This window comes from Chrysochloris asiatica, unplaced genomic scaffold (assembly GCF_000296735.1).
Source record: "Chrysochloris asiatica unplaced genomic scaffold, ChrAsi1.0 scaffold00152, whole genome shotgun sequence".
Taxonomy (NCBI): Eukaryota; Metazoa; Chordata; class Mammalia; order Afrosoricida; family Chrysochloridae; genus Chrysochloris; species Chrysochloris asiatica.
In genome coordinates, this window is record NW_006408670.1 from 2,922,693 (window position 1) to 2,936,515 (window position 13,823).

Below are 13,823 nucleotides of genomic sequence, written 5' to 3' on the forward strand. Positions count from 1 at the left end.
CTCCTAGACTGAAAAGTTAATCACTCCCTTCCTTGCTACAAAATGTCCACCTTTAGATTTCCAACCCTCACAATCAGTCCTGATAACAATTATTCACTATTACATCACAAGAGCCCCATCTGAATTTCATTTCATCAGCCCTTCCTGGACAGGCTGGATACTAATCACTGCAGACTACCTTCCTCCACGCTCTTTGGATATAGATTCCCTCTTGAAAGCTTGTAAGCCAGTCTCCTCTTACCTTTCTATCCCTCCCCCCATTTTGGGTAGCCAATGTTCAAGTTGCTCATCCCTGTCTACTCTGTGTGGAAGGGGTGGGAATAATTCTTGCAGCAGGGATTTGTTTCATCTTTTGAGCTACTGCATTTATAAGTGTAGGTCAAGTTTATCAAATTGTATCAGATGACGCTGTTTTCCTCTTCTTTCATCTTCGGGTTGAGTTCTGTTCATCCAGTCATTGAAGCCAGGTCAAGTGGGTATCATCTGCAAGTGTGGGTGATCTTGTATCTGTCCACCTTCTTCTTACCGGCTGGCCGCCCCACTCTAGTCCTCTGTGGCTGTGTCAATGACTCTGAGCCCATGAGTCCCCAGGTCTTGCCTTGCTGCTGGCCGACCAGGTCTCTACTCGGGTTCACAGTAGTCTGCTGAACGATGTAGGGCTTAGCTCGCCTCTTCATTGACGTTCTTCGGTCACTTCCCCTTGTGGGTAACAGGCGTGGTTGCCAATCAGAGCGTGTATTTCCATTGTATCTTAGTCTTGGAAGAGAATTTGTACTGAGAGGACCCAACCACTTGCCTTGATGTCCCCTGGGCAAGCAACCTGCATGTTCTTGTGGTAACAGTCGAACTGCCCATATTGTTTTGTATTTTTCATGTAGGCATTTCTTTCAAGAAGTATCTTCTGGTTTTCTAGCTGCTCCAGGCTGGTCTGCTTATCCTTTCAAGTGGAAAAATTCCCGTCTCTGAAGGTCTGGATGTGGATCGGGCTTCCACCTATACTCCCATGTAATGTAGAGGCTCCTCAGGAAACCTCCTTCACTGGACACATTGTAGCCCCATTTTAGGTATTCCAATCAGTTATAGAAGGAAGACAGACTTACAAGGTTTCTATGGTGATATTTCTGGCTATTCCTTTCACTCCCCCTCCAGTATCTGTTTTATAATGCATGGATAACCAAGGTTCAAAAGACAGCCAAGCATCTTAACATTATTACCCCATTTTTTCCATACCAGCCATGTCTCAGTCTCTGTATTCCAGAGCCCTGTTGTTCTAAAGCAGTGCCTACAACATTTTTTTACCTCTGTCCCATTTAGCCCATTCATAACTGTCTAATTGTTCTCCCATCTTCTTTGTTCTTCCATTCCCCTCTTCCTACTTGTATATTGACCCCCTCCCCAATATCCAAATTATCCTCTGTCTATTCCCTGCCCTGTGCTCCACCTTCCCCTCCCGCCCCTAACCCTATCCCTACGTTCTAGCAACCAGCTAAGAATCCACTTTAGTGGATTAATATGGGTTCTTTTTCTTAGTTTTTTACATTAGTGGTCCTATACAGTATTTTTACTTTTGTGACTGACTAATTTCACTCAACATAATGTCCATAAGGTTCATCCATGTTAGGAAGTGGCATGCAGCTTCCTTGCTATTTTTCAAAGTAGCATAATACTCTATTGTGTGTATGTACCACAGCTTGTTTATCCATTCTTCAGTTGATGGGCACTTTTGCTGTCTCCCATCTTTTTGCTATTGTAAATAGTGCAGCTATGAACATTTAGTGCATATATCTTCCTGTGTTGTGGCTCGTTTGTCTTGTGGGTAGATACCCAATAGTGGAATTGCTGGATTGAATGGCATTTCTATTTTCAACCTTCTGAGGAAGTGCCATATTTCTTTCCAGAGAGGTTGGACCATTTTGCAGTCCCACCAGCAATGCAGGAGTGTCCCAGTCTCGCCACATCCCCGCCAGCATTTATTGTCCTCAACTTTTTTGATCTTTGCTGTTATTGCTGCTATGAGATGATATCTCATTGTTGTTTTGATTTGCATCTCCCTAATGGCTAGTGATCGTGAACATTTCTTCATAAGTTTGTTGGCTGCCTGGATCTCCTCCCTGGTGAAGTGTCTGTTCATGTTCTGTACCCATTTTTTGATTTGGTTATTTGTCTTGTTTTTGTAATTTCCTATATATTTTAGAGATGAGTCCCTTATCCGATATGACATTGCAGAAGATTTTTTCCCAGTCTGTGGGTTTCCTTTTTACTCTCTTGGTGATGTCTTATGAAGCACACAAGTGTTTAATTTTTAGTATGTGCCACTTGTCTATTTTGTCTATTTTTGTTTGTGTATTTTTCAAAATGTATGGCAGTCTGTGTATGCCCTGAATTAGCGCCCTCACATTCGTCCCTATGTTTTCATTGATGATCTTCATAATTTTAGGATTCACATTTAGATCTTTAATCAATGATGAGTTCATTTTTGTATAGGGTGTGAGGCAAAGGTCCTGACTCAGTCTTTTACATATCGCTTTCCAGTTCTGCCAGCACCATTTGTTAAAGAGACTGTCTCTTCCCCATGCAATGTGCCTAGGCACTTTGTCGAAAATCATTTGGCTGTAAGTGGTTGGGTTAATATCTGGATTCTTGATTGTATTCCATTGATCAATGTCTCTTTTGTTGTACCAGTACCAGGCTATTTTGACCACCGTAGCCATGAAGTATAGTTTGAAATCGGGGAGTGAGAGACCTCCAACCTTGTTCTTCCTTTTAAGCTGTGCTTTGCTTATCCTAGGTCTCTTTCCTTTCCATATAAAATTAGTAATTGTCCTTTCCATCTTTTTGATGAATGTTGTTGGATTCTGGATTGGGATTGCACTGTATGTGTAAATTGCTCTGTGTAATATTGACATTTTCATGATGTTGAGTCTTCCTATCCAGGAACATGGTATGTTCTTCCACTTCTATAGGTCTCGTTTGGTTTCTTGTAGTAGTGCTTTGTAATTTTCTTTGTATAACTCTTTTGTTTCTCTGGTTAGTTTTATTCCTAAGTATTTCATCCTTTGCATGGGTATTGTAAATCGTATTGCTTTCCTAATGTCCTTTTCATCGCTATTGCTGTTGTTATAGAGAAATGCAATTGATTTTTGTATGTTAATCTTATACCCTGCCACTTTGCTGAATCTTTTGATGAGGTCTAATAGTTTTTTACTGAGTCTTTGGGGTTTTCTATGTATAGGATCATATCGTCTGGAAATCGGGAAATTTTTACTTCCTCTTTGCCAATTTGGATGCCTTTAATTTCTTTCTCAAGCCGTATAGCTCTGGCTAAAACTTCCAGCACAATATTGAATAGGAGCGGCAATAAAGGGCATCCTTGTCTGGTTCCTGTTCGCAGGGGGAAGGCTTTCAGTTTCTCTCCATTGAGCGTGATGTAGGCTCTTGGCTTTGTATATATGCTCTTGATTATGTTGAGGAATTTCCCTTCAATTCCTACTTTGTTGAGTGTTTTTATCAGGAATGGATGTTGGATTTTGCCAAATGCCTTTTCTGCATCAATTGATATGATCATGTGGTTCTTTTCATTTTTATATGGTGGGTGACGTTGATCGTTTTTCTAATGTTGAACCATCCTTGCATCCCTTTTGTGAAACCGACTTGGTCATGATGTTTTTTTTTTGTTTTTTTTTTGATGTGCTGTTGGATTCTGTTGGCTAGGATTTTGTTGAGGATTTTGCGTCTATGTTCATGAGGAATATTGGTCTATAATTTTCTTTCTTAGTAATGTCCTTCCCTGGTTTTGGTATGAGAGTTATGCTTGCTTCATAGAAAGTATTAGGGAGTTTTCCATCTTCTATGTTCTGGAATAATTTGAGTAGAATTGTTGACAGTTCTTGGAATGTTTTGTCGAACTCAGCCGTGAAGGGATCTGGGCATGGGCTTTTGTTGGTCAGGAGATTTTTGTGACCTGGTGAATTACTTCTGTTATGGGTTTGTTCAAATTTTTACTTCAGTCCGAGTAAGTTTAGGTAAATCGTATTTTTCTAGAAATGTATCCATCTCGTCCAAATTTTCAAATTTGTTGGAGTACAGCTTTTCATAGTATTCTGTTATTATCTTTTTTATTTCATTTGGTTCTGTTATGACTTACCCTTTGTGGTTTCTAATATGATTTATTTGTGTCCTCTCCCTCTTTTCTTTAGTTAGTTTTGCCAGTGGTTTGTCAATTTTATTAATCCTTTCAAAGAACCAGCTTCTTGTCTTGTTGATCCTTTCTGTAGATTTTTGGTTTTCCATCTCATTTATTTCTGCTCTTATCTTTATTATTTCCCTTCTTTTGTTGACTGTAGGTTTCCTCTGCTGGTCTGCTTCTAATAGTTGAACATGCTGTGTTAATGTGTTGATTTTGGCTCTTTCCTCTTTTTGGATGTATGCATTTATCTCAATAAATTATCTTCTCATGTCTGCTTTCACCATGTCCCAAAGATTTTGATGTATGTTGTGTTTTCATTCTCGTTTGTTTCCAGAAACTTTATGTATTCACGTTTAATTTCTTCTTTTACCCAGTCGATTTTCAGCAGGGTGTTGTTCAGTTTCCAAGTCCTCGATTTTATTGATTTGGCCTTCTTATTGTTGATTTCCAGTTTTATGGCATTGTGGTCTGAGAAGATGCTCTGTAGAATTTTGATGGTTGTGAATTTACGGAGGCTTGCTTTGTGACCTAACACATGGTCAATTCTGGAAAATGTTCCATGTGCACTGGAGAAGAATGTGTATTGTGCTGTTGTTGGATAGAATGCTCTGTATACATCTATGAGGTCAAGTTGGTTGATTGTGTTGTTAAGTTCCTCTGTAGCATTGTCAAGTTTCTTTCTGGTTGTTCTATCCATTTTCGAGAATGGTGTGTTGAAATCTTCCACTATAATTGTGGATTTATATATTTCTTTCTTCAATTCCATTAAGGTTTGCTTCATGTATCTTGGTGCTCTTTCATTGGGAGCATATATGTTTATCATAGTTATGTCGTCTTGCTCGATTGACCCTTTGATCGTGAGATAGTGTCCTTCTCTGTCTCTTATGCTGGTTCTTATCTTAATATTTACTTAGTCGGAGATTAGTATTGTGACTCCTGCTTGTTTTTTTGTTTCAGTTGGCTTGGTAATTTTTTTTTTTTTCATCCTTTAACTTTTAGCCTGCTTTTGTCTTTGTGTGTAAGGTGTGTCTCTTGTAGGCTGCATATTGATGGCTCTTGTTTTCTTATCTATTTTGCCACTCTTTGTCTCTTCACTGGTGCATTCAATCCATTGATATTCAATGTAATTATCAATAAGCATGAATTGATTGCTGTCATTATGTTACATTTTTCACGGTGCTGTTCGTTATTTGGTTCTGCTTTCTTTCTTGTGTTGGTTTTATGTCCTTTGAGTTGTTCCTGGTCGGTTTCCTCCTAGTTTCTCTATTCACTTGTTCTGCTTGGGAATTCGTTTTTATGATATTTTGTGGAGTGTTAACTTTCTTTAGGGTTACCTTGTAGTCTACTAACTTTGCTCTGCATTTAGGATACTCCCTTGTAATCTGTAATTTGCCTGGAATCCTCGCCACCTGGGTTTCCATTGCTGCATTTGTCTGTTTTTGACATTGATATGTTTTTGGCCTTCAGTTAAACTCCCTGTTCTTTTGAGTTTGTCATTGTAGTCTCATTCTGTTCTGGACTTCGCTATCTGTTGGCTGTGTTCTAGGTGGTGTTGCCATACCTGTCAATCTGTGTTTGTTGTCTGTTCTTGTTGGTTCTCTGTCCACAGAACTCCCTTTAGGATTTTTTGAAGTACTGGTGTGGTTTTGATAAAATCTCTCAAATTCTGTTTATCCTGGGATGTTTTGATCGAACCATCATATTTGATTCATAGTTTTGCTGGATAGACGATTCTTGGTTGACAGTTTTTTTTTTCTTGCAGAGCTTTGTATGTCTCCCCATTGCTTTCTTGTTCTGAATGGTCAGAGCTTAATCTTATTTGCTTGCCTTTATAGATTATATTTCTCTTTTCCCTGGCTGTGTAATATTCTTTCCTTGTCTTTGATTTTGGAGAGCTTGATTATTATATGTCTTGGAAATTTTCTTTTGGGAGTCTATCCTTCCTGGAGTACGTTGGGCTTCTTGAATGTTTATCTTCTCGTCTTTCAAGATGTTAGGGAAATTTTCTTCTTGAAGCTCTTCAACTATCTCTTCTGTGGACTTCTCTTCTTCTTCTTGTTCCAGAATGCTAATAATTCCTACATTATTCCTCTTCATGTTGTCTAGCATGAACCTTAGACTCTCTTCAGATTATTTTATCTTTTTAGCTGCTTGCTCTTCTACCTTGGCAGTATTGAGAGATTTGTCTTCCAGTTCACTAGTTCTGGCTTCCATCTCTTCTAGTCTGTTCCTTTCCCCTTTCAGGCAATTGTCTATTTCTGATACCTTATTGTTGATCACCTGGACATCTTTTTGCAGGTTTTGAATTGTTTCCAGTGCGGTGTCAATCCTATTTGATTGTTCCTGCAGTACTTTCCTTACTTCTTCCTTATTTTCTTTGACCCCTTTTCAGATTATTTGAATTTATTTCCATATCTTTCTTCTGAAGTCCCTCTCAGGCATATCCAAAACCCGCTCCTCCTCCTCTATAAAGTCTTTGCCTGTCTCCAGCTCTTTTACCTCAGCTGCTTTCTTCTGTTTTTGGATGTGTTTCGATAAAGTTGATTGTTTCTTATTGGTCATAGTTATTGTTTTATTATTATTGTTAATATGATCAGGAGATTGGCTTCCCTTTTCATCTGTAATGCATAGCAGATGTTGCTGGGTCTTGTCTTATTGGTGGTGTATTATGTTGTATGCTTATAGCTTGGCTATATGGCCATGATTGCTGCTTCTTCTTACGGGACGTAGGGAGGATAAGTTTCCAACTCCAGGAGGGATGTGTGATCAAAAGGACTAAAAGCAGAAGTAATATAAATGCATGGACAGAAATTACCATATTGGAGTGGATATGCAGCTTTGGTTAACTTTTTCTGTTCCCTGTCTTGCCAGAACCGCAGCTGGAAGATCCCTGCTGCTAGCTAGTATTGGGGGAGGGGGCTTAGATGCAGAGACGGGGGATGATGGATGACGTCAAAAAGCTGCCTGGCTTTCTACCTCTCTCTGTACGTGGGTGAACTGCACCTGCCTGATTTTTATTGGGATCTCAAGCCAGGGCAGGGAGATTGGGAGTGGGTGAGGGCTATGTCCTTTCTTGCGGCTTCTTTGTCCAGAGAACCCTCCTTTTTTTCCCCCTTCTGCTGGAAACACCACTTTCTGAATTGGCTGGCCCTAGCCCCACCCTCTATACTCTGCAGTCACAAGAGCGACCTGCGGTCCTGCAGGCAAGAGTCCCCAAATGCACACCTTTCTCTTTTCATTAGTAGCACGATTTCTCAAAAATGTGAGTTCAGAAGACTGAAACACTAGACTTTATGATAGTTTAAAAGCCGTGGGACTGGTATATGAACGCTTCCTACCTGAGAGCCCCCTCCTTTTTCATTGGAGCCCTCCCCTACCTGACTTTCCTGGTTGTCCTGCAGTACCGGAAGCCAAGTTTGTATTATTTTTTAAGTGGAGAGTAATTATTTAATAATGAGAATCATAACTCAGCTATGTTGATACATATTTTGGGGGACACAATTCAATTCATAACAGTGCTTCTTTTATATCAGTGTTTGTCTCTGTCTATTCTGCTCTTTTTTATATCTCAGAAGTTATTAGGTTAAGCCTACTGTAGCCTATGATCAAACTAACACAATGAAAGAAGCATCATAGCTCCAAACAGGGCTAGGCTTTCAATACACACTTTTTTGGGATCACAATTCAAATTATAACAACCCTTCCATTGCAAGAATTTAGTGCTGTTTTGCAGATCTTTTTGTGCCTATACAAGTACAACCATCAACACTGGATACCCATATAAATGGTTTTATGAGGAGTTAATCTCTTTAGGGGATGTATTAGTCAGGTCCCAGCAGGATCCCTCAACAGGGTAAAAGTGGCAATTGAAGAAGGTTAGGGTTGAGGAAAACAATCTAGGGTGAATGTGGTGCTCTGGGGGCCAGCATCAGCTGGATCCTTTATCACCCCCAGGACAGTTGGTCAGGAAGTAGCTGGTCCTAGAGCCCACAGGAGGGGCTGAATGTGACAGAGACACCAACTTCACTACCCCTCCTCTGCTCACAAGGAGGTCAGGTTATGAGTTGGGCTGCTAACCTCAAGGTCAGTAGTTCTAAACTACCAGCAGTTCTTCGGGAGAAAGATAGGGTTTTCTGCTTCTGTCAAGATTTATAGCCTTGGAAACCCTATCCAGGGTTGCTGTGAGTCAGAGCTGACTCCACGGCACATGGCCATCCAGCCATCCAGCCCCTCTGCTCACTGACTGATACTGCTGGCCAAAACCTCATTTCCTTACCTGCCCTGGAGAGGCTGTAAGCAGGTGCCACAGACTGTTTGATAAGGATTGAATTGTGTTGACATTCTCACCCTGCACCTGTAAATGTGACCTTGTTTGAGGAAATAGAAATTTCCTTTGCTGATGTTGTCAGCTAAGTTAAAGTAGAAGAGTTGTTGTTGTTATATGCCGTGGAGTCAGTTCTGACTTATAGCAACCCTGTACAGGCTTTCCAAGTTTGTAAATCTTTATGGGAGCAGAAAGCCTCATCTTTCTCCCACGGAACAGCTGGTAGTTTTGAACTGCTGACCTTGCGGTTCACAGCCCGGTTTGTAACCACTACACTACCAGAGCTCCTTAAAGTAGAAGAGTAGGGTGGGTTTTATTCCTAATAACTTCTGAGTAGCATCTTACAAAAAAGGAGGACACATGGAAACAGAGGCACAGGCAGTGATAGACAGACATTATGTGAACATGGAAACAGTCACATACAGGGCAAGACAGATGCCATAGGACACAGAAGCATTCACAGATGTGGAGAAGGATGCTGTGTGAATATGAAAACAGTCATACACGGAGGGAGACAAATTATGTGAACACAGAAACAATCACTCACAGGAAGACAGATGCTGTGTGAACATATAAATAGTCACACACAGGGAAAGACAGACAGTATGTGAACTTAGAAACATTCATACACAAGAAGACAGAAATTGTGTGAACTTGTAAATAACTGGACATAAGGGAAGGCAGACATTGTGTGAACACAGAAATAGTCACACATGGGAAGACAATGCTGTGTGAACATGGAAACATTCACACTTGGGAAGACAGACACTTTGTGAACGTGGAAGCAGTCCCTCTGAAAGGAAGGCAGAAATTATGTAAGTACTTAACTACTGTTGAAAATCATCAAAATTAACTGAAAGTATCTAATGCAATAGGCTGGATTTGGTCCATAGACTTTAGTTTGGCAACTGCTGATCTAGAGCATGTAGGTTTGACCAATTAACTTTCTGTGATTGAAATGTTCTGTACCTGCACTCTCCAGTATTCTAGCCACATGCAAAGGTACACTGTGAGTTTAGAATTGGGCTGCTAATCGAAAAGTGGAAAGTTCAAACACATTAGCTGCTCTGCAGAAGAAAGATGCTAGTCTGCTTCCAGAAAGATGTACAGCCTTGACTCATCTATGAACAGTTCTACTCTGTCCTATAGAAACAGTATGAGTTGGAATCGACTTGGCACTAGTGGGTTTAGTCACATGTGAGTACTGAACACTTTAAAATTGATTACTGGGACTGCATTTTATTGAATTTAAATTAAGATAGCCACTACTCCAGATTCCATGACTATAAACAACAACAACAACAACAACAACAACAACAACAAAAGACAGGTATAAGAGTAGTTAAAGAAACTGAAAGAATTAGAGACTATGATGGGAGAATAAGATGTATGAATCAGTGATTTAGGAAATAGAAAAAACTGGGGTGTGATTAGGGTAGAATACAAAAAGATATGGAGATGTAGTTAAGAAAAACAGGTCAGGATTGGAAGGGTAACCCAGTAAAAATTAGAATTTGTTGGTCATGGATCTGGATATTCCACAATTGAAAGTTTGAAAGAAAGAAGTGATATGATGAGAATGTGGCGAGGAAGCTGAGTGTTTCGTGGCAATGACTATACATAGTGCATACTGAGGAAACAAAACAAAGGTCTTAGAAGGATGGGGATAGTGGTAATTAGAAAGTAAGACATCCTGAGGGTTAGTCTATCTTTGGTATTTAAATAATCAAAGAAAAACACAAGCACAATATTATACACAACTTTATTGGTCTTTAAATATGGACAAACTACAGTGCTTTAGGAGTTTAAAGAAATAAAACTGAACTAACTGCCTCTCATTGGTTCATCAAAACCTTTACATAACGCAAATACAAAAGCCCTTGCTATTCTCATATTTGAGGGTTTTGACTAAAGAGTTATTCCGAAAGTTTGTAATATGTGAATTTGCTGAGGCATCACTTTGAATGCACAGTTAAAACTGGAGGTTCAGAGATAGTTGCGTACCTCGTTCTTGAACTATAAGTTCTTTTGTTATGATCTCATACACATTTATCTGACAGATTAAATACAAGTGGTATAAGGGATTCATAACCAACTTAGAGCACACTTTACTGTTAATGTAAAGGATTTACATTATTCAAATATTTCAATAAAGAATTTCAAAACATTTTCATCCTGTCTTCATACATTACTCACTCTAGTATCCCTACTTTAGGAAAAAAATAGATGCTAAAAGTTTATCATTAAAATATCTTAATTTAAATAATCACTAACTTCAAAATAAGATACATTTTGGCTAATATGAAAGATTTTAGGCAGCATAAGAAATCTAAACTGTTTTCGTGCTTAAGTCTAGTTATTTATAGTTTAAAAAAAAAAACTAAACCAAATTTATTAAATTTTCAGTACAGTTTTAATGAAATGCTCATGATCTAAAGTCCTGTCACGATAATGTTCTATGGCATATTTGACCCACTGGTGTACTACTTGTGCATTACTGACACATCATCTCAGAAGCAATGGGGGGAGGTGTAGGATACATTTCACCAACATCTAACAAAAGTTTCATTATGCTTGCTTAGTATGTTTGTTCTTAGATCTGCACTTACAGTCTTTTTTTGCTTGAAAACAGAATTCAAGCAACACAAATATGTAAATTGGTCTCCTCTTATTAGTTTCGAAGAGAGTGTGGGTTCCTTAAAGTTCACACTGACAGCACACCTACGTTTATGCATAGATGATGCTAATGTTGGGCTTCCAAGATTCTTTTTTGGAGAAAGAGAAAGTTTTCTAATTCTAGTTACAGGAGTCAAGGAAACATTGGAGATATCCTTTAGACTAAGATGAGGGGATTGTTCATTTTTAAGTGGTGCACTGGTAGAACTTTCGATTGGCTTAGAACCCTCCATCTCCTTTTCATTCTTATATTTTGTTGCTCTTTTAGATCGAGGCCTTGTGATTGGGCTCCTATTTGATTTAATGTCCAGATTTTTAATGTTCTTACAAGTGTTTTTAGAAGGCAAATAGAAGTTATCCGAATCATCGCCCGAATCACTTGTTTCATAGATGTTGACATCAGACTCACTGTTGCTTTCTTTTCTTGTAGAATCACTGCTTATCACATTTTGTCAGAAAGGAGTGAGATGAACACCCTCTTTCAAATTAAAATTATAAGCATCACTGGAACTGACAGCTTTATCCAATTCTTTTTTGAAAACAGTTTTTTGTTATTTTTAATTTTCACATTTGCTCCATTTACATCTTGTTACAGACTTTGATTTTCTCCTTCTGTTAGCTTTTCTGTTCTCTTCTCTTTTTCTTCTTTGTGCATTTCTATTCTTTGTTTTAGTTTGTTCAGATTTAGACTCTAAAATAACTTTTGTTTCAGTAATTTTTCCTGGGTGAGTCAGCTTTGGAGATAAGTTATTTTGGTTTTGTTCCATTGACAAACATCTTGCTCTACATTTCCAGGCATGTGTATATTCAAGAGCGGGTCTGCAATTCTCATTCTTTCACATTCAAAAGATTCTCCTGTCAGATGACTGATTTCAGAGTCACCCAATGTACCGAAGTAACATTGATTGCTAAAATATTTCCTTAAATCTTGATAGACAGATACATTTCTAAGTAAGGTATTATTGGGACACTTACCTTCACCTGAATCAAAATCAAATTGTAGTCTTTCTGTTTGAAATTATTCTACTTGTCCTGGAAGGTCAGCTTCCTGAGGAGGAATTTGCCAGAAATTCTTCACAGATAGCTCCCCAGAGCTGTCATTAAGAATCCATTCCAGAGGGACATGCTTCCTAGTCCTGGATAAGTTCTTTCATTTATTGTGAAGTAAATTTTTCTTTGAATGAATATACTTGACATGTGAGACATGCATGACATGTATTTTTTTCTCAGTTGTAGAATGATATCTTGGGCTTCTCTCACTTTGTATCTTTCATTTTCTAATGCCAAAACTAATATTCTATTATTGTCCTGGTAATTGTTTAGCAGTGTGAAAGTGTTGCTGCTTATTTGGCATGGTGCAGCTACAGAAGACTTGTGTTTTCTAAGCTTGGACAGGTTCTTATTCCTTTTCTCTTTCATTCTTTTTTTTATGTCTTCAAGACTATCCTGAAAGGACCTTTTAATGCACCGTTCCTTGGCCATCTTTTAGCTTGGAAGCTGTCTCTGTTACTGCATTCGTCCTTCTCACATTCCAAGATCCAACGAAAATATACCATCACATGTGAACCCCTGGCCTGCATCCCCTGCTAGGTAGGACTAGGGCACAGTCTTTCTTCCCTAGCAACTACTAGGGACACATTCCTCAACTGATTTTAATATGTTTGATCTTGTACTCTGAATCTTCCAATGAGTTCTAGTTTTGTTTTTTCCCTTGAGTCGTTGAGATATTCCATTTTCAGTATCAATCATCTGCAAATTAGAGAGTTTTACTTCTTCTTTGCCAATTTAAATGCCTTTAATTTCCTTATCTTGCCTTATAGCTCTGGCTGAGACTTCCAAAACAATATTCAATAGATGTAGTGATAAAGGACATCCTTGTCTGGTTCCTGTTCACGTTCACAAAGGGAAAGCTTTCAGTTTCTCTCCATTGAGAGTGATGTTTGCTGTTGGTTTTGAATCTATGTTCATCATTATGTTGAGGAATTTCCCTTCAATTCATACTTTGTGGTGTGTTTTTAACAGGAATGGATGTTGGGTTTTTTTAAATGCCTTTTCTACATCAATAGATATGATTATGTGGTTCTTTTGTAAAATTTATTTATATGGTGGATTACATTGATTATTTTTCTCATATTGAACTATACTTGCACCCATGATACGACTCCCACTTAGTCATGATGTATTATTTTTTGGATGTGTTGTTGAATTCTGTTGGTTAGGATTTTGTTGAGAATTTTTGCTTCTATGTTCATTAGCTATATTGATCTATAATTATCTTTCCTAGAAATGTCCTTCCCTTGTTTTGGTATTTGGGTTATGATTGCTTCATAAAATGTGTTAGGGGAAAACTGCCACCCAAGAATCCTCTACCCAGCAAAGCTGTCAATCAAATACGATGGTGTAATCAAAACATTTGAGGATAAGCAGAAGCTAAAGGATTTTGTCAAAGCCAGCCCTGCTATGAAAAACATCCTAAAGAAAGTTCTGTGGACTGAGAACCAACAAAAACACATAACAACTATAGAATGATATACATGGCAGTATCAACCTGAACTCAGTCGACAAATGAGTCAAGAACAGAATAAAATTATAAGAACAGAGGATCTGGGAGGTCAGTCTATGATCAAAACAATTACA

The 13,823-nt window shown here is 38.5% G+C and overlaps 1 protein-coding gene and 1 pseudogene across 2 annotated transcripts in view; one reads left to right on the top strand and one right to left on the bottom strand.

The window, feature by feature from the left end:
• ZC4H2 (zinc finger, C4H2 domain containing) overlaps positions 1-13,823 on the top strand; it is a 107,968-nt gene that overhangs the window by 44,144 nt on the left and 50,001 nt on the right. The window lies entirely within an intron of this gene.
• Positions 10,483-12,668, bottom strand: LOC102812336 (annotated as a pseudogene).